Raw genomic sequence first — 22,152 nt, 5'->3', positions numbered from 1 at the left:
TTTAATACTGTAACAGCTTCTATTTTATACTGTAACAGCTTCTATTTGATACTGTAACAGCTAAAATGGATGTAACTACTGTAACAGCTCTATTTTATCCCCAGCTTATTTTTGAAACTGTAAGTAAATGGATGAGACAAGTCCCCAGCTGTGAAAAACAAGTAACAGAGTCTGTGTGGAAACAACCTTTGGTTTATCGTCTATTGACACCCCTCACTATCAGAACCTGTACATTAAGCCCCATGTTTATAGTCTATTGACACCCCTCACTATCAGAACCTGTACATTAAGCCCCATGTTTATAGTCTATTGACACCCCCTCACTATCAGAACCTGTACATTAAGCCCATGTTTACAGTCTATTGACACCCCTCACTATCAGAACCTGCACATTAAGCCCCATGTTTATAGTCTATTGACACCCCTCACTATCAGAACCTGTACATTAAGCCCTATGTTTACAGTCTATTGACACCCCTCACTATCAGAACCTGTACATTAAGCCCCATGTTTATAGTCTATTGACACCCCTCACTATCAGAACCTGTACATTAAGTCCCATGTTTATAGTCTATTGACACCCACTCACTATCAGAACCTGTACATTAAGCCCCATGTTTACAGTCTGTTGACACCCCTCACTATCAGAACCTGTACATTAAGCCCCATGTTTACAGTCTGTTGACACCCCTCACTATCAGAACCTGTACATTAAGCCCCATGTTTACAGTCTGTTGACACCCCTCACTATCAGAACCTGTACATTAAGCCCCATGTTTACAGTCTGTTGACACCCCTCACTATCAGAACCTGTACATTAAGCCCCATGTTTACAGTCTATTGACACCCCTCACTATCAGAACCTGTACATTAAGCCCCATGTTTACAGTCTATTGACACCCCTCACTATCAGAACCTGTACATTAAGCCCCATGTTTATAGTCTATTGACACCCCTCACTATCAGAACCTGTACATTAAGCCCCATGTTTACAGTCTATTGACACCCCTCACTATCAGAACCTGTACATTAAGCCCCATGTTTACAGTCTATTGACACCCCTCACTATCAGAACCTGTACATTAAGCCCCATGTTTACAGTCTATTGACACCCACTCACTATCACAAACTGTACATTAAGCCCCATGTTTATAGTCTATTGACTGTTTATTGTATATAATGCGAGACATATCTAGCAGGCCTGTCAAGAGCCCCCTTTATAGCCTTTCCTGCTCTAACACCTGCACTTAGTCTGGTCTCACTACCACTGACTTTGCTCATAGATTCTTTACTGAGGGAAGATCTACTTAATACAACTGTGATATGTGGTTGTCCCAAACAGCTAACATAAGATATAATGTTAGCCCCTGGATAAGTGTCTGCAAATGACTCAAATGTAAATGTAAAAAGAAACCAATGTTTACAAACACACACACACACACACACACACACACAACACACACACACACCACACACTACAGTCTACACACACCCCTCACTATCAGAACACATTAAGCAAACACTAACACATCACTATCAGAACATTAAGCCATGTTTACAGTCTATTGACACACACACACACTACACAACACTGTACATTAAGCACACACATGTTTACACTGTTTATTGTATATAATGTGACACACAGGCACCCCCTTGCCTTTCCTGCTCTAACACCTGCAACACAAACACAAACACAGGGAAGATCTACAATACACATATGTGTTTGTCAAACACACATAAGATATAATGTTAGTCACACACACACAAACACAAACAAAATGTAAAAGAACCACACACATACACACACACACACACACACACACACACACACACACACACACACACACACACACACACACACACACACACACACACACACACACACACACTAACACACACAAACACAAACACACACACAAACACACACACAAACACAAACACACACACACACACACACACACACACACACACAAACACAAACACACTCACACTCACACACACACACACTAACACAAACACACTAACACAAACACACTAACACTAACACACTCACACACCTATCTCTATTGGGACACCTGTTCTTCATTTCCTTTGTCTAGATGGAGAAGCCTCCATTGCCTAGCGATGAGGGCACTAGGATGGGAGAGAGTCGGTCGGAGGCGGAGCTCCTGGACTTGGGAGTGCAGGGGACCTCTGGGGGCGGGGCGTCGTCTGGGGATGCAGACGACCGCCCGGCGTGGGACAGCAAGCTGCAGTATGTACTGGCTCAGGTGGGCTTCAGCGTGGGCTTGGGGAACGTATGGAGGTTCCCCTACCTCTGCCATCAGAACGGAGGAGGTGAGTCTCACTCTGTGGGCCCTATAGGACAGGGGCAGAGAGGGAGAGGGAGAGGGAGAGAGAGGGAGAGAGAGAATGGTATATTTCAAATTCCCTAAGGCAACTTTACATACACTCTTAGAAAAAAGGGTTCCAAAAGGGTTCTTTGGCTGTACAGCTGACTCTATAGCCACTCCTACTGAGGATGGTATCTGACTCTATAGCCACTCCTACTGAGGATGGTAGCTGACTCTATAGCCACTCCTACTGAGGATGGTAGCTGACTCTATAGCCACTCCTACTGAGGATGGTAGCTGACTCTATAGCCACTCCTACTGAGGATGGTATCTGACTCTATAGCCACACCTACTGAGGATGGTAGCTGACTCTATAGCCACTCCTACTGAGGATGGTATCTGACTCTATAGCCACTCCTACTGAGGATGGTAGCTGACTCTATAGCCACTCCTACTGAGGATGGTATCTGACTCTATAGCCACTCCTACTGAGGATGGTATCTGACTCTATAGCCACACCTACTGAGGATGGTAGCTGACTCTATAGCCACTCCTACTGAGGATGGTATCTGACTCTATAGCCACTCTTACTGAGGATGGTAGCTGACTCTATAGCCACTCCTACTGAGGATGGTATCTGACTCTATAGCCACTCCTACTGAGGATGGTAGCTGACTCTATAGCCACTCCTACTGAGGATGGTAGCTGACTCTATAGCCACTCCTACTGAGGATGGTAGCTGACTCTATAGCCACTCCTACTGAGGATGGTATCTGACTCTATAGCCACTCCTACTGAGGATGGTATCTGACTCTATAGCCACTCCTACTGAGGATGGTAGCTGACTATAGCCACTCCTACTGAGGATGGTAGCTGACTATAGCCACTCCTACTGAGGATGGTAGCTGACTCTATAGCCACTCCTACTGAGGATGGTAGCTGACTCTATAGCCACTCCTACTGAGGATGGTAGCTGACTATAGCCACTCCTACTGAGGATGGTAGCTGACTCTATAGCCACTCCTACTGAGGATGGTATCTGACTCTATAGCCACTCCTACTGAGGATGGTAGCTGACTCTATAGCCTCTCCTACTGAGGATGGTATCTGACTCTATAGCCACACCTACTGAGGATGGTAGCTGACTCTATAGCCACTCCTACTGAGGATGGTATCTGACTCTATAGCCACTCTTACTGAGGATGGTATCTGACTCTATAGCCACTCTTACTGAGGATGGTAGCTGACTCTATAGCCACTCCTACTGAGGATGGTATCTGACTCTATAGCCACTCTTACTGAGGATGGTAGCTGACTCTATAGCCACTCTTACTGAGGATGGTATCTGACTCTATAGCCACTCTTACTGAGGATGGTATCTGACTCTATAGCCACTCCTACTGAGGATGGTATCTGACTCTATAGCCACTCCTACTGAGGATGGTATCTGACTCTATAGCCACTCCTACTGAGGATGGTAGCTGACTCTATAGCCACTCCTACTGAGGATGGTATCTGACTCTATAGCCACTCCTACTGAGGATGGTATCTGACTCTATAGCCACTCTTACTGAGGATGGTATCTGACTCTATAGCCACTCTTACTGAGGATGGTATCTGACTCTATAGCCACTCTTACTGAGGATGGTAGCTGACTCTATAGCCACTCCTACTGAGGATGGTATCTGACTCTATAGCCACTCTTACTGAGGATGGTAGCTGACTCTATAGCCACTCCTACTGAGGATGGTAGCTGACTCTATAGCCACTCTTACTGAGGATGGTATCTGACTCTATAGCCACTCCTACTGAGGATGGTAGCTGACTCTATAGCCACTCCTACTGAGGATGGTAGCTGACTCTATAGCCACTCTTACTGAGGATGGTATCTGACTCTATAGCCACTCTTACTGAGGATGGTATCTGACTCTATAGCCACTCTTACTGAGGATGGTATCTGACTCTATAGCCACTCTTGCTGAGGATGGTATCTGACTCTATAGCCACTCTTACTGAGGATGGTATCTGACTCTATAGCCACTCCTACTGAGGATGGTAGCTGACTCTATAGCCACTCTTACTGAGGATGGTATCTGACTCTATAGCCACTCCTACTGAGGATGGGAGCTGACTCTATAGCCACTCTTACTGAGGATGGTAGCTGACTCTATAGCCACTCTTACTGAGGATGGTATCTGACTCTATAGCCACTCCTACTGAGGATGGTAGCTGACTCTATAGCCACTCTTACTGAGGATGGTAGCTGACTCTATAGCCACTCCTACTGAGGATGGTATCTGACTCTATAGCCACTCCTACTGAGGATGGTATCTGACTCTATAGCCACTCTTACTGAGGATGGTATCTGACTCTATAGCCACTCTTACTGAGGATGGGAGCTGACTCTATAGCCACTCCTACTGAGGATGGGAGCTGACTCTATAGCCACTCCTACTGAGGATGGTATCTGACTCTATAGCCACTCTTACTGAGGATGGTATCTGACTCTATAGCCACTCTTACTGAGGATGGTATCTGACTCTATAGCCACTCTTACTGAGGATGGTATCTGACTCTATAGCCACTCTTACTGAGGATGGTATCTGACTCTATAGCCACTCCTACTGAGGATGGGAGCTGACTCTATAGCCACTCCTACTGAGGATGGTATCTGACTCTATAGCCACTCTTACTGAGGATGGTATCTGACTCTATAGCCACTCCTACTGAGGATGGTATCTGACTCTATAGCCACTCTTACTGAGGATGGTATCTGACTCTATAGCCACTCCTACTGAGGATGGTATCTGACTCTATAGCCACTCCTACTGAGGATGGTATCTGACTCTATAGCCACTCCTACTGAGGATGGTATCTGACTCTATAGCCACTCTTACTGAGGATGGGAGCTGACTCTATAGCCACTCCTACTGAGGATGGTAGCTGACTCTATAGCCACTCCTACTGAGGATGGTATCTGACTCTATAGCCACTCTTACTGAGGATGGTATCTGAATCTATAGCCACTCTTACTGAGGATGGTATCTGACTCTATAGCCACTCTTACTGAGGATGGGAGCTGACTCTATAGCCACTCCTACTGAGGATGGTAGCTGACTCTATAGCCACTCTTACTGAGGATGGTAGCTGACTCTATAGCCACTCCTACTGAGGATGGTATCTGACTCTATAGCCACTCCTACTGAGGATGGTATCTGACTCTATAGCCACTCTTACTGAGGATGGTATCTGACTCTATAGCCACTCTTACTGAGGATGGTATCTGACTCTATAGCCACTCCTACTGAGGATGGTAGCTGACTCTATAGCCACTCCTACTGAGGATGGTATCTGACTCTATAGCCACTCTTACTGAGGATGGTAGCTGACTCTATAGCCACTCTTACTGAGGATGGTATCTGACTCTATAGCCACTCCTACTGAGGATGGTATCTGACTCTATAGCCACTCTTACTGAGGATGGTATCTGACTCTATAGCCACTCCTACTGAGGATGGTAGCTGACTATAGCCACTCCTACTGAGGATGGTATCTGACTCTATAGCCACTCTTACTGAGGATGGTATCTGACTCTATAGCCACTCTTACTGAGGATGGTATCTGACTCTATAGCCACTCCTACTGAGGATGGTATCTGACTCTATAGCCACTCCTACTGAGGATGGTAGCTGACTCTATAGCCACTCCTACTGAGGATGGTATCTGACTCTATAGCCACTCCTACTGAGGATGGTAGCTGACTCTATAGCCACTCCTACTGAGGATGGTATCTGACTCTATAGCCACTCTTACTGAGGATGGTAGCTGACTCTATAGCCACTCTTACTGAGGATGGTATCTGACTCTATAGCCACTCTTACTGAGGATGGTATCTGACTCTATAGCCACTCCTACTGAGGATGGTATCTGACTCTATAGCCACTCCTACTGAGGATGGTAGCTGACTCTATAGCCACTCTTACTGAGGATGGTAGCTGACTATAGCCACTCCTACTGAGGATGGTAGCTGACTCTATAGCCACTCCTACTGAGGATGGTAGCTGACTCTATAGCCACTCCTACTGAGGATGGTAGCTGACTATAGCCACTCCTACTGAGGATGGTAGCTGACTCTATAGCCACTCCTACTGAGGATGGTATCTGACTCTATAGCCACTCCTACTGAGGATGGTAGCTGACTATAGCCACTCCTACTGAGGATGGTAGCTGACTATAGCCACTCCTACTGAGGATGGTAGCTGACTCTATAGCCACTCCTACTGAGGATGGTATCTGACTCTATAGCCACTCCTACTGAGGATGGTAGCTGACTATAGCCACTCCTACTGAGGATGGTAGCTGACTATAGCCACTCCTACTGAGGATGGTAGCTGACTCTATAGCCACACCTACTGAGGATGGTAGCTGACTATAGCCACTCTTACTGAGGATGGTATCTGACTCTATAGCCACTCTTACTGAGGATGGTAGCTGACTATAGCCACTCCTACTGAGGATGGTAGCTGACTATAGCCACTCCTACTGAGGATGGTAGCTGACTCTATAGCCACACCTACTGAGGATGGTAGCTGACTATAGCCACTCTTACTGAGGATGGTATCTGACTCTATAGCCACTCTTACTGAGGATGGTATCTGACTATAGCCACTCCTACTGAGGATGGTAGCTGACTCTATAGCCACTCCTACTGAGGATGGTATCTGACTATAGCCACTCCTACTGAGGATGGTAGCTGACTCTATAGCCACTCCTACTGAGGATGGTAGCTGACTCTATAGCCACTCCTACTGAGGATGGTAGCTGACTCTATAGCCACTCTTACTGAGGATGGTATCTGACTCTATAGCCACTCCTACTGAGGATGGTATCTGACTCTATAGCCACTCTTACTGAGGATGGTATCTGACTCTATAGCCACTCTTACTGAGGATGGTATCTGACTCTATAGCCACTCTTACTGAGGATGGTATCTGACTCTATAGCCACTCTTACTGAGGATGGTATCTGACTCTATAGCCACTCCTACTGAGGATGGTAGCTGACTCTATAGCCACACCTACTGAGGATGGTAGCTGACTATAGCCACTCTTACTGAGGATGGTATCTGACTCTATAGCCACTCTTACTGAGGATGGTAGCTGACTATAGCCACTCCTACTGAGGATGGTAGCTGACTATAGCCACTCCTACTGAGGATGGTAGCTGACTCTATAGCCACACCTACTGAGGATGGTAGCTGACTATAGCCACTCTTACTGAGGATGGTATCTGACTCTATAGCCACTCTTACTGAGGATGGTATCTGACTATAGCCACTCCTACTGAGGATGGTAGCTGACTCTATAGCCACTCCTACTGAGGATGGTATCTGACTATAGCCACTCCTACTGAGGATGGTAGCTGACTCTATAGCCACTCCTACTGAGGATGGTAGCTGACTCTATAGCCACTCCTACTGAGGATGGTAGCTGACTCTATAGCCACTCTTACTGAGGATGGTATCTGACTCTATAGCCACTCCTACTGAGGATGGTATCTGACTCTATAGCCACTCTTACTGAGGATGGTATCTGACTCTATAGCCACTCTTACTGAGGATGGTATCTGACTCTATAGCCACTCTTACTGAGGATGGTATCTGACTCTATAGCCACTCTTACTGAGGATGGTATCTGACTCTATAGCCACTCTTACTGAGGATGGTAGCTGACTATAGCCACTCTTACTGAGGATGGTATCTGACTCTATAGCCACTCTTACTGAGGACGGTATCTGACTCTATAGCCACTCCTACTGAGGATGGTATCTGACTCTATAGCCACTCCTACTGAGGATGGTATCTGACTCTATAGCCACTCTTACGGAGGATGGTATCTGACTCTATAGCCACTCCTACTGAGGATGGTAGCTGACTCTATAGCCACTACTGAGGATGGTATCTGACTCTATAGCCACTCTTACTGAGGATGGTAGCTGACTCTATAGCCACTACTGAGGATGGTATCTGACTCTATAGCCACTCCTACTGAGGATGGTATCTGACTCTATAGCCACTCCTACTGAGGATGGTATCTGACTCTATAGCCACTCCTACTGAGGATGGTATCTGACTCTATAGCCACTCCTACTGAGGATGGTATCTGACTCTATAGCCACTCCTACTGAGGATGGTATCTGACTCTATAGCCACTCCTACTGAGGATGGTAGCTGACTATAGCCACTCCTACTGAGGATGGTATCTGACTCTATAGCCACTCCTACTGAGGATGGTATCTGACTCTATAGCCACTCCTACTGAGGATGGTATCTGACTCTATAGCCAATCCTACTGAGGATGGTATCTGACTCTATAGCCACTCTTACTGAGGATGGTAGCTGACTCTATAGCCACTCCTACTGAGGATGGTATCTGACTCTATAGCCACTCCTACTGAGGATGGTATCTGACTCTATAGCCACTCCTACTGAGGATGGTATCTGACTCTATAGCCACTCCTACTGAGGATGGTATCTGACTCTATAGCCACTCCTACTGAGGATGGTATCTGACTCTATAGCCACTCCTACTGAGGATGGTATCTGACTCTATAGCCACTCCTACTGAGGATGGTATCTGACTCTATAGCCACTCCTACTGAGGATGGTAGCTGACTATAGCCACTCCTACTGAGGATGGTATCTGACTCTATAGCCACTCCTACTGAGGATGGTATCTGACTCTATAGCCACTCCTACTGAGGATGGTATCTGACTCTATAGCCACTCCTACTGAGGATGGTATCTGACTCTATAGCCACTCCTACTGAGGATGGTAGCTGACTATAGCCACTCCTACTGAGGATGGTATCTGACTCTATAGCCACTCCTACTGAGGATGGTATCTGACTCTATAGCCACTCCTACTGAGGATGGTATCTGACTCTATAGCCACTCCTACTGAGGATGGTATCTGACTCTATAGCCACTCCTACTGAGGATGGTATCTGACTCTATAGCCACTCCTACTGAGGATGGTAGCTGACTCTATAGCCACTCCTACTGAGGATGGTAGCTGACTCTATAGCCACTCCTACTGAGGATGGTATCTGACTCTATAGCCACTCCTACTGAGGATGGTAGCTGACTCTATAGCCACTCCTACTGAGGATGGTCGCTGACTATAGCCACTCCTACTGAGGATGGTAGCTGACTATAGCCACTCCTACTGAGGATGGTAGCTGACTCTATAGCCACTCCTACTGAGGATGGTAGCTGACTATAGCCACTCCTACTGAGGATGGTAGCTGACTCTATAGCCACTCCTACTGAGGATGGTAGCTGACTATAGCCACTCCTACTGCAGATGGTAGCTGACTATAGCCACTTTACTGAGGATGGTAGCTGACTCTATAGCCCTCCTACTGAGGATGGTAGCTGACTCTATAGCCACTCCTACTGAGGATGGTAGCTGACTCTATAGCCACTCCTACTGAGGATGGTAGCTGACTCTATAGCCACTCCTACTGAGGATGGTATCTGACTCTATAGCCACTCCTACTGAGGATGGTATCTGACTATAGCCACACCTACTGAGGATGGTAGCTGACTCTATAGCCACTCCTACTGAGGATGGTAGCTGACTCTATAGCCACTCCTACTGAGGATGGTAGCTGACTCTATAGCCACTCCTACTGAGGATGGTATCTGACTCTATAGCCACTCCTACTGAGGATGGTAGCTGACTATAGCCACTCCTACTGAGGATGGTATCTGACTCTATAGCCACTCCTACTGAGGATGGTATCTGACTCTATAGCCACTCCTACTGAGGATGGTATTGACTCTATAGCCAATCCTACTGAGGATGGTATCTGACTCTATAGCCACTCCTACTGAGGATGGTATCTGACTCTATAGCCACTCCTACTGAGGATGGTAGCTGACTCTATAGCCACTCCTACTGAGGATGGTAGCTGACTCTATAGCCACTCCTACTGAGGATGGTATCTGACTCTATAGCCACTCCTACTGAGGATGGTAGCTGACTCTATAGCCACTCCTACTGAGGATGGTATTTATAGCCACTCCTACTGAGGATGGTAGCTGACTTAGCCACTCCTACTGAGGATGGTAGCTGACTCTATAGCCACTCCTACTGAGGATGGTAGCTGACTTAGCCACTCCTACTTGGTAGCTGACTCTATAGCCACTCCTACTGAGGATGGTAACTTATATAGCCACTCCTACTGCAGATGGTAGCTGACTAAGCCACTCTTACTGAGGATGGTAGCTGACTCTATAGCCACTCCTACTGAGGATGGTAGCTGACTCTATAGCCATCCTACTGAGGATGGTAGCTGACTCTATAGCCACTCCTACTGAGGATGGTAGCTGACTCTATAGCCACTCCTACTGAGGATGGTATCTGACTCTATAGCCACTCCTACTGAGGATGGTATTTATTAGCCACACCTACTGAGGATGGTAGCTGACTCTATAGCCACTCATTACTGAGGATGGTAGCTGACTCTATAGCCACTCCTACTGAGGATGGTAGCTGACTCTATAGCCACTCCTACTGAGGATGGTATCTGACTATAGCCACTCCTACTGAGGATGGTAGCTGACTCTATAGCCACTCCTACTGAGGATGGTATCTGACTATAGCCACACCTACTGAAATAGTAGCTGACTCTATAGCCCTCCTCCTATCTGTCATATTTTTAAACTGAGTCTAGAGGAAAGTCTTTCCCTGGAGACAAGCCAAAGTAATTCCGCTACCCAAGAGTGGTAAAGCAGCCTTTACTGGTTCTAACAGCAGACCTATAAGCTTGCTGCCAGATCTTAGCAAACTGTTGGGAAAAATTGTGTTTGATGAAATACAATGCTATTTCTCTGTAAAACAAATTAACAACAGATTTCAGTCCTTATAGAAAGGGCACTCAACATGTACTGCACTGACACAAATGAATGATGATTGGTTGAAAGAAATTGATAATAATAATATTGTGGGAGCTGTAGATTTCAGTGCAGCCTTTGATATTATTGACCATAACCTGTTGTTGAAAAAACGTATGTGTTATGGCTTTTCAACCTCTGCCATATCACTATTCAGACTATCTATCTAATATAATTCAATGGGGTTTCTTTAATGGAAACTCTAATGTCAAACATGTCAAGTGTGGTATACCGCAGGGCAGCTCTCTAGGCCCTCTACTCTTTTCTATTTTTACCAATGACCTGCCACTGGCAAACAAAAAGCATGTGTGTCCATGTATGCTGATGATTCAACCATATATGCATCAGCAACCACAGCTAATGAATTCACTGAAATCCTTAATAAAGAGTTGTTGTCTGTTTGTTCTGGTCCTGAACATCTCTAAAACTAAGAGCATTGTATATGGTACAAACCATTCCTTAAGTGCTAGACCTCAGCTGAATCTGGTAATGAATGGTGTGGCAGTTGAACAAGTTGAGGAGACTAAATTACTTGGCGTTACCTTAGACTTGTAAACTGTCATGGTCAAGACAAATAGATTCAATGGTTGTAAAGATGGGGAGAGGTCTATAATAATGCTCTGCTTTTTTGACACCACACTCCAAAAAGCAAGTTCTGCAGGCTATAGTTTTGTCTAATCTTGATTACTTTCAGTCATTTGGTCAGTGCTGCAAGGAAAAACCTAGTTAAGCTGCAGCTGGCCCAGAACAGAGCGGCACATTTTGCTCTTAATTGTAATTAGAGGGCTGATATAAATGCTATCAGGCCAGTCTTTATGCTGAGTTGAGGACTAGAACCATCTTCTTTTATAACAAACTTTGTTTGCACTAGAACCATCCCAAATTGTTTGCAGACTCATCTTATGCTCTGACACATAGAACCATCAGACACTTCAGAATTCATACTGTGGGACTATAACCATCACTTTCAGACTTAATGCTGTGGGACTAGAACCATCACTTTCAGACTTTATGCTGGGCGACAATAACCATCATTTTCAGACTTTATGCTGTGGGACTAGACCCATCACTTTCAGATACTTTATGCTGGGGGACTAGAACCATCACTTTCAGATACTTTTTGAAGGAGTAGGTTTCTTTCTCTCTAACTCGTCCCCCTCCCTCTCTCTCTCTTACTCTCTACTTCATTCCATTGTTTTATCTCTCCCTCCCGTGTCTCCTTCACTCGTGTTTTTCCATCTGTTCTCTGTCTAACCCCATTCACTCTCTCTCTCTCTCTCTCTCGCTTTTTCCCTCTACTTTATTCCATTGTTTTATCTCTCCCTCCCCTGTCTCCTTCACTCGTGTTTTCCATCTGTTCTCTGTCTAACCCCATTCAGTCTCTTTCTCTTGAATGGCGCAACGGGCTAGAGGCGTCACTACAGACCATGGTTCGATCCTGGGCTGTATCACATACTGCAGTGATTGGGAGTCCTGTAGTAATTAATTACTTAAAAATCATACAATGTGATTTTCTGGATTTTTGTCCGTCTCTCACAGTTGAAGTGTATATATGATACAAATTACAGACCTCTACATGCTTTGTAAGTAGGAAAACCTGCAAAATCGGCAGTGGATCAAATACTTGTTCTCCCTACTGTATATAGCCATTGAATCTTGAATAATATAACTGTCACGAGAATTTTCAATCCCAATGATAATAACTAACCATTATTAAAGCTTTGACAAATTCGAGGTTTGTAAGACCTTGGATTTAATAATAATTAGGCCAAGACTCAAATCATATAATGCGCATAGCCTTTTATATAACTCCTACAAGCACCTACAAGTCTACAAGCGCATCTGTTCCTCCCTGGGTGGAGGAACGTTATCTCCTGTCCTTGGTCTCACAGTACCAAAACATGTGTGTTGTCAAGTTCCTATTTATCACACACAAACACAATGTTCCACTGACTCACAATATTCTAGAATTATGTCGAAACACATTGTCTAAGCTTCTGTAACTATTAGGGTGAAATACTTTAGTCATTACTCTTAATGTCATTCAGATTCACTTATTATTACTCTAAACATATACATTCCCTTATCAATAACTTAAAAATGCCTCATGACCTTAGTTCAATTGTCTAATTCCAAAACTCAAGAAATAAACTTGTGTTGTTCCTTTGTTTGTAAACAAAACTATATATGTTTAAATCTTATGGATTGTCAGTCCTTGCATCATAGCTCTGTCTTTGAATCTGAGAGTGGTTACATTTCTCCAACCCCATCCCTCAGTTGTTTACCGAAACAGTGAACTGCAGATTTCCTTTTAACTCTCTGCCTCCTCCCCTCTCTCTTCTCCTGGCAGGCGCATTCATGATTCTCTATGTCATGCTGTTGGTGGTGGTGGGGTTCCCCTGTTCTTCATGGAGCTGGCTGCAGGCCGGTGTATCCGTCAGGGCAGCATCGGTGTGTGGAAGCACATCTCCCCAAGCTGGCCGGTATCGGCTACTCCAGCTGCATGGTGAGCTGCATGGTGAGCACAACAGGTTGGCCGGTATCGGCTACTCGAGCTGCATGGTGAGCACAACAGGTTGGCCGGTAATCGGCTACTCCAGCTGCATGGTGAGCACAACAGGTTGGCCGGTATCGGCTACTCCAGCTGCATGGTGAGCACAACAGGTTGGCCGGTTCGGCTACTCCAGCTGCATGGTGAGCACAACAGGTTGGCTCAGCAGGTTGTATCGGCTACTCCAGCTGCATGGTGAGCACAACAGGTTGGCCGGTATCGGCTACTCCAGCTGCATGGTGAGCACAACAGGTTGGCCGGTATCGGCTACTCCAGCTGCATGGTGAGCACAACAGGTTGGCCGGTATCGGCTACTCAGCTGCATGGTGAGAACAACAGGTTGGCGGTATCGGCTACTCCAGCTGCATGGTGAGCACAACAGGTTGGCGGTATCGGCTATTCCAGCTGCATGGTGAGCACAACAGGTTGGCCGGTATCGGCTACTCCAGCTGCATGGTGAGCACAACAGGTTGGCCGGTATCGGCTACTCCAGCTGCATGGTGAGCACAACAGGTTGGCCGGTATCGGCTACTCCAGCTGCATGGTGAGCTCAACAGGTTGGCTATCGGCTAGCTCCAGCTGCATGGTGAGCACAACAGGTTGGCCGGTATCGGCTACTCCAGCTGCATGGTGAGCTCAACAGGTTGGCCGGTATCGGCTACTCCAGCTGCATGGTGAGCACAACAGGGGTTGGTCCCAAATGGCACCTTATTTCATGCTGTATGTACAGATGCCGTACCTGAAATTGAACCTGCTTCTCACAGCACGAAAATAATCCTGCTGCAACAGGAAATGTCAATTATTATGTGGATTATAATTAATGGACATTTATGTAGGGAAAATCAGGTCTGAAATGTTAAAGTGGAAATTACAAACGTTAGAAGCCTTTTAAAAATTTTAATTCACAAAAATTTGCATTTCCTGCAAAAATGAGCGTTTCCCTTTTCCTGTGCAGGAAAATGATCTGCAACAACAGAGTGATTAAATTAAGATAGCAGATCTGTTGCACTAACCAGAGAGGCAGAGCCCCAATAGGTCCTGGTCAAAAGTAGTGCTCACTATAGGTAAATAGAGTGCCATTTGGGATGCACATTTTGTCAACTAACTAACAATACACATTCCCACCACACACAGGGACTAGTTTCTCAACTAACTAACAATACACATTCCCACCACACACAGGGACTGCTTTCATCTGATTACCATTCTGGTGTTTGGTTGGGACTGCTTTCATCTGGTTACCATTCTGGTGTTTGGTTGGGACTGCTTTCATCTGGTTACCATTCTGGTGTTTGGTTGGTTACCATTCTGGTGTTTGGTTGGGACTGCTTTCATTCATCTGGTTACCATTCTGGTGTTTGGTTGGTTACCATTCTGGTGTTTGGTTGGGACTGCTTTCATCTGGTTACCATTCTGGTGTTTGGTTTGGGACTGCTTTCATCTAGTTACCATTCTGGTGTTTGGTTGGGACTGCTTTCATCTGGTTACCATTCTGGTGTTTGGTTGGGACTGCTTTCATCTAGTTACCATTCTGGTGTTTGGTTGGGACTGCTTTCATCTACCATTCTGGTGTTTGGTTTGGGACTGCTTTCATCTGGTTACCATTCTGGTGTTTGGTTGGGACTGCTTTCATCTGGTTACCATTCTGGTGTTTGGTTGGGACTGCTTTCATCTAGTTACCATTCTGGTGTTTGGTTGGGACTGCTTTCATCTGGTTACCATTCTGGTGTTTGGTTGGGACTGCTTTCATCTGGTTACCATTCTGGTGTTTGGTTGTGGTACAAGAAAATGTTATTTATTTCTTCTGCTTGTCATGAGAAACATTTGGACGATGGCTGAAGGAACATTTTGACTTCGTCATTATTCAACATACAAGGAACCTCGTAGAAAGAGGAGGGAGGGAAGCGCTACTAAGGTACACAATAGTACATTTTGGTAGATGGAAGGTTCTCTTTGGTAAAAGGGGTGAATTGGTCATCAAAAAGAAAGGAGGACCAAGGCACTCTTCATATAATTCATTAAAATGTATTTATTGGTATGGCATGTTCAATAGAAACAAGGTTTTAAAATCTGAATGGCCTTCGTCAGTAAAGAAATAATACAATGTCCTCTTTGAACAGATTTTCCAATTAGCCCTAATTGGAAGAGGGGAGTTACACAATTGATTGGACACACCTAGTAAGCAATACTATACATTCAAAGTGAAATACTGTAGCTATGTTATCATAAAAATACAGCTCCAAGCTAGAAGCATCAGAACACTAGAAAAGGTAGTTCTAACCTTAAATATGACAGGGAGAAGTGTCAGAATAAAAAAGCCATATATTCCATAGTACACTAGAACACAGCAAAACATGAACAACAACCGTCTAAACATAGCTGAGGGCAATTGAGCAAAATACAAGGAACCTCCTTCCATGCCCCTTGATTTGTCACAATGTTGCTAGACCGTTCCTAGAATATTTTCAAAAGAACGTTCTCAGGAATTAGAAACACTGGAACATAGGCTGTTCCCTGGCCTGACAGAAATGTTTTGGGAGACAAACATTGTCACTAGGGGTGACGTCCGTCTGTCTGTGTTGTTAGGGAACGATCTAATTTGTGAGATGTAGTTGCACACTCTCTCTCCCCTGTGTTGGTATCACTTATGCACTGACACCTAAAACTGAGCCTGTTGGTTAACACTGACAGCCTATTGGTTAACACTGACAGCCTAGGGCCTCCTGAGTGGGCAGTGCTCTCTCCCGTGCCACTAGAGATTCTGGGTTCGAGTCCAGGCTCTGTCAAGCCGCGACCGGGATACCCATGGGGTGGCGCACAATTGGCCCAGCGTCAGATTGATTAACACTGACACCTATTCATACTCATTCTGTCAGTGCTGATGTCAGGGAGCTGCTATAACAATATTTAAAGGGATAGTGTGATACTTTAGGAATTACTTACCCAGAGTCAGAGAACTTTGTGATTTGATGTCCCTGCATACAGTTTGAAGGAAGTTTAATTTAGTTTTGCGAACCATTGTTACTAGCGTTAAGCTGCTAACTGCTACTACTTGCAGTTTTATTATATGCATAGTCACTTCACCCCTACCTACATATACAAATTACCTCGACTAACCTGTACCCCTGCACACTGACTCGGTAGGTACCCCCTGTATATAGCCTCATTATTGTTATTTTATTGTGTTACTTTTCATTATTTTTTTACTTTAGTTTATTTGGTAAATATTTTCTAACTCGTCTTGAACTGGGCTGTTGGTTAAGGGCTTGTAAGTAAGCATTTCACCGTACTTGTTGTATTTGACGATGTGTAAAGTTTGATTTGATTTGCAATGACTGGAAGTCTACAGGTGCAGCTAGCATGTTAAATACTGTGTCTTCCTTCCTCAGGTGCAGCTAGCATGTTAAATACTGTATTAACCCTGTCTTCCTTCCTCAGGTGCAGCTAGCATGTTAAATACTGTATTAACCCTGTATTCCTTCCTCAGGTGCAGCTAGCATGTTAAATACTGTATTAACCCCTGTCTTCCTTCCTCAGGGTGCAGCTAGCATGTTAAATACTGTATTAACCCCTGTCTTCCTTCCTCAGGTGCAGCTAGCATGTTAAATACTGTATTAACCCCTGTCTTCCTTCCCTCAGGTGCAGCTAGCATGTTAAATACTGTATTAACCCTGCTTCCCCTTCCTCAGGTAGCATGTTAAATACTGTATTAACCCTGTTTTCCTTCCTCAGGTGCAGCTAGCATGTTAAATGTGTATTAACCCTGTCTTCCTTCCTCAGGTGCAGCCAGTATGTTAAATACTGTATTAACCCTGTATTCCTTCCTCAGGTGCAGCTAGCATGTTAAATACTGTATTAACCCTCTGTCTTCCTTCCTCAGGTGCAGCTAGCATGTTAAATACTGTATTAACCCTGTATTCCTTCCTCAGGTGCAGCTAGCATGTTAAATACTGTATTAACCCCTGTCTTCCTTCCTCAGGTGCAGCTAGCATGTTAAATACTGTATTAACCCTGTCTTCCTTCCTCAGGTGCAGCTAGCATGTTAAATACTGTATTAACCCTGTATTCTTCCTCATGTGCAGCTAGCATGTTAAATACGTATTAACCCCTGTCTTCCTTCCTCAGGTGCAGCTAGCATGTTAAATACTGTATTAACCCTGTCTTCCTTCCTCAGGTGCAGCTAGCATGTTAAATACTGTATTAACCCCTGTCTTCCTTCCTCAGGTGCAGCTAGCATGTTAAATACTGTATTAACCCCTGTCTTCCTTCCTCAGGTGCAGCTAGTGTTAAATACTGTATTAACCCTGTATTCCTTCCTCAGGTGCAGCTAGCATGTTAAATACTGTATTAACCCTGTCTTCCTTCCTCAGGTGCAGCTAGCATGTTAAATACTGTATTAACCCCCTGTCTTCCTTCCTCAGGTGCAGCTAGCATGTTAAATACTGTATTAACCCCTGTCTTCCTTCCTCAGGTGCAGCTAGCATGTTAAATACTGTATTAACCCTGTCTTCCTTCCTCAGGTGCAGCTAGCATGTTAAATACTGTATTAACCCTGTCTTCCTTCCTCAGGTGCAGCTAGCATGTTAAATACTGTATTAACCCTGTATTCCTTCCTCAGGTGCAGCTAGCATGTTAAATACTGTATTAACCCTGTCTTCCTTCCTCAGGTGCAGCTAGCATGTTAAATACTGTATTAACCCTGTATTCCTTCCTCAGGTGCAGCTAGCATGTTAAATACTGTATTAACCCCTGTCTTCCTTCCTCAGGTGCAGCTAGCATGTTAAATACTGTATTAACCCTGTCTTCCTTCCTCAGGTGCAGCTAGCATGTTAAATACTGTATTAACCCTGTATTCCTTCCTCAGGTGCAGCTAGCATGTTAAATACTGTATTAACCCCTGTCTTCCTTCCTCAGGTGCAGCTAGCATGTTAAATACTGTATTAACCCTGTCTTCCTTCCTCAGGTGCAGCTAGCATGTTAAATACTGTATTAACCCTGTATTCCTTCCTCAGGTGCAGCTAGCATGTTAAATACTGTATTAACCCTGTCTTCCCTTCCTCAGGTGCAGCTAGCATGTTAAATACTGCATTAACCCTGTCTTCCTTCCTCAGGTGCAGCTAGCATGTTAAATACTGTATTAGCCCTGTCTTCCTTCCTCAGGTGCAGCTAGCATGTTAAATACTGTATTAACCCCTGTTTTCCTTCCTCAGGTGCAGCTAGCATGTTAAATACTGCACTACCCCCTGTCTTCCTTCCTCAGGTGCAGCTAGCATGTTAAATGCTGTATTAACCCTGTCTTCCTTCCTCAGGTGCAGCTAGCATGTTAAATACTGTATTAACCCTGTCTTCCTTCCTCAGGTACAGCTAGCATGTTAAATACTGTATTAACCCTGTCTTCCTTCCTCAGGTGCAGCTAGCATGTTAAATACTGTATTAACCCTGTCTTCCTTCCTCAGGTACAGCTAGCATGTTAAATACTGTATTAACCCCTGTCTTCCTTCCTCAGGTACAGCTAGCATGTTAAATACTGTATTAACCCTGTCTTCCTTCCTCAGGTACAGCTAGCATGTTAAATACTGTATTAACCCTGTCTTCCTTCCTCAGGTGCAGCTAGCATGTTAAATACTGTATTAACCCTGTCTTCCTTCCTCAGGTGCAGCTAGCATGTTAAATACTGTCTTCCTTCCTCAGGTGCAACCCCTGTCTTCCTTCCTCAGGTGCAGCTAGCATGTTAAATACTGTATTAACCCTGTCTTCCTTCCTCAGGTGCAGCTAGCATGTTAAATACTGTATTAACCCTGTCTTCCTTCCTCAGGTGCAGCTAGCATGTTAAATACTGTATTAACCCCTGTCTTCCTTCCTCAGGTGCAGCTAGCATGTTAAATACTGTATTAACCCCTGTCTTCCTTCCTCAGGTGCAGCTAGCATGTTAAATACTGTATTAACCCCTGTCTTCCTTCCTCAGGTGCAGCTAGCATGTTAAATACTATTAACCCTGTCTTCCTTCCTCAGGTGCAGCTAGCATGTTAAATACTGTATTAACCCTGTCTTCCTTCCTCAGGTGCAGCTAGCATGTTAAATACTGTATTAACCCTGTCTTCCTTCCTCAGGTGCAGCTAGCATGTTAAATACTGTATTAACCCTGTCTTCCTTCCTCAGGTGCAGCTAGCATGTTAAATACTGTATTAACCCTGTCTTCCTTCCTCAGGTGCAGCTAGCATGTTAAATACTGTATTAACTTCCTTCCTCAGGTGCAGCTAGCATGTTAAATACTGTATTAACCCTGTCTTCCTTCCTCAGGTGCAGCTAGCATGTTAAATACTGTATTAACCCTGTCTTCCTTCCTCAGGTGCAGCTAGCATGTTAAATACTGTATTAACCCTGTCTTCCTTCCTCAGGTGCAGCTAGCATGTTAAATACTGTATTAACCCTGTCTTCCTTCCTCAGGTGCAGCTAGCATGTTAAATACTGTATTAACCCTGTCTTCCTTCCTCAGGTGCAGCTAGCATGTTAAATACTGTATTACCCCTGTCTTCCTTCCTCAGGTGCAGCTAGCATGTTAAATACTGTATTAACCCTGTCTTCCTTCCTCAGGTGCAGCTAGCATGTTAAATACTGTATTAACCCTGTCTTCCTTCCTCAGGTGCAGCTAGCATGTTAAATACTGTATTAACCCCTGTCTTCCTTCCTCAGGTGCAGCTAGCATGTTAAATACTGTATTAACCCTGTCTTCCTTCCTCAGGTGCAGCTAGCATGTTAAATACTGTATTAACCCTGTCTTCCTTCCTCAGGTGCAGCTAGCATGTTAAATACTGTATTAACCCTGTCTTCCTTCCTCAGGTGCAGCTAGCATGTTAAATACTGTCTTCCTTCCTCATTAACCCCTGTCTTCCTTCCTCAGGTGCAGCTAGCATGTTAAATACTGTATTAACCCTGTCTTCCTTCCTCAGGTGCAGCTAGCATGTTAAATACTGCATTAACCCTGTCTTCCTTCCTCAGGTGCAGCTAGCATGTTAAATACTGTATTAACCCTGTCTTCCTTCCTCAGGTGCAGCTAGCATGTTAAATACTGTATTAACCCTGTCTTCCTTCCTCAGGTGCAGCTAGCATGTTAAATACTGCATTACCCCTGTCTTCCTTCCTCAGGTGCAGCTAGCATGTTAAATACTGTATTAACCCTGTCTTCCTTCCTCAGGTGCAGCTAGCATGTTAAATACTGTATTAACCCTGTCTTCCTTCCTCAGGTGCAGCTAGCATGTTAAATACTGTATTAACCCTGTCTTCCTTCCTCAGGTGCAGCTAGCATGTTAAATACTGTATTAACCCCTGTCTTCCTTCCTCAGGTGCAGCTAGCATGTTAAATACTGTATTAACCCTGTCTTCCTTCCTCAGGTGCAGCTAGCATGTTAAATACTGTATTAACCCTGTCTTCCTTCCTCAGGTGCAGCTAGCATGTTAAATACTGTATTAACCCTGTTTCCTTCCTCAGGTGCAGCTAGCATGTTAAATACTGTATTAACCCTGTCTTCCTTCCTCAGGTGCAGCTAGCATGTTAAATACTGTATTAACCCTGTCTTCCTTCCTCAGGTGCAGCTAGCATGTTAAATACTGTATTAACCCTAGCATGTTAAATACTTATTAACCCTGTCTTCTTCCTCAGGTGCAGCTAGCATGTTAAATACTGTATTAACCCCTGTCTTCCTTCCTCAGGTGCAGCTAGCATGTTAAATACTGTATTAACCCTGTCTTCCTTCCTCAGGTGCAGCTAGCATGTTAAATACTGTATTAACCCCTGTCTTCCTTCCTCAGGTACAGCTAGCATGTTAAATACTGTATTAACCCTGTCTTCCTTCCTCAGGTGCAGCTAGCATGTTAAATACTGTATTAACCCCCTGTCTTCCTTCCTCAGGTACAGCTAGCATGTTAAATACTGTATTAACCCTGTCTTCCTTCCTCAGGTGCAGCTAGCATGTTAAATACTGCATTACCCCTGTCTTCCTTCCTCAGGTGCAGCTAGCATGTTAAATACTGTATTAACCCTGTCTTCCTTCCTCAGGTGTGTTTCTTTGTGGCTCTCTACTACAATGTCATCATCGCATGGAGTCTCTTCTACATGGGCAACTCCTTCCAGTATCCTCTACCCTGGGTGCAGTGTCCCATCAACATGACCACCAATAACACTGGTATTCACTAGCTGTGTGTGTGTAGTATAGTACTTTCCCCACAAGGTTAGTTGTACAAGACTGTGTGTGTGTGTGTGTGTGTGTGTGTGTGTGTGTGTGTGTGTGTGTGTGTGTGTGTGTGTG

General features: G+C 44.8%; 2 long non-coding RNA genes and 1 pseudogene across 5 annotated transcripts; all 3 read left to right on the top strand.

The window, feature by feature from the left end:
- LOC127918443 (sodium-dependent neutral amino acid transporter B(0)AT2-like) overlaps positions 1-22,152 on the top strand; it is a 51,371-nt pseudogene that overhangs the window by 5,738 nt on the left and 23,481 nt on the right.
- Positions 14,026-14,780, top strand: LOC127918446 (uncharacterized). The gene is made up of 3 exons (XR_008100017.1): positions 14,026-14,142; positions 14,272-14,359; positions 14,534-14,780. It is a non-coding gene; the product is annotated as an uncharacterized LOC127918446 (long non-coding RNA).
- Positions 18,252-21,736, top strand: LOC127918447 (uncharacterized). Of its 4 annotated transcripts, none has more exons than XR_008100021.1 (3): positions 18,252-18,415; positions 18,958-19,450; positions 19,762-19,833. It is a non-coding gene; the product is annotated as an uncharacterized LOC127918447 (long non-coding RNA). The 4 variants fall into 4 exon arrangements; XR_008100020.1 differs by having other exon boundaries at positions 19,712-19,783; XR_008100019.1 differs by lacking the exon at positions 19,762-19,833 and adding an exon at positions 19,662-19,733.

The sequence above is a fragment of the Oncorhynchus keta genome, unplaced genomic scaffold, assembly GCF_023373465.1.
Source record: "Oncorhynchus keta strain PuntledgeMale-10-30-2019 unplaced genomic scaffold, Oket_V2 Un_contig_14234_pilon_pilon, whole genome shotgun sequence".
NCBI lineage: Eukaryota > Metazoa > Chordata > Actinopteri > Salmoniformes > Salmonidae > Oncorhynchus > Oncorhynchus keta.
Note: the sequence above shows the minus strand (reverse complement) of the source record. Positions and strands in the feature narration are given on the sequence as shown.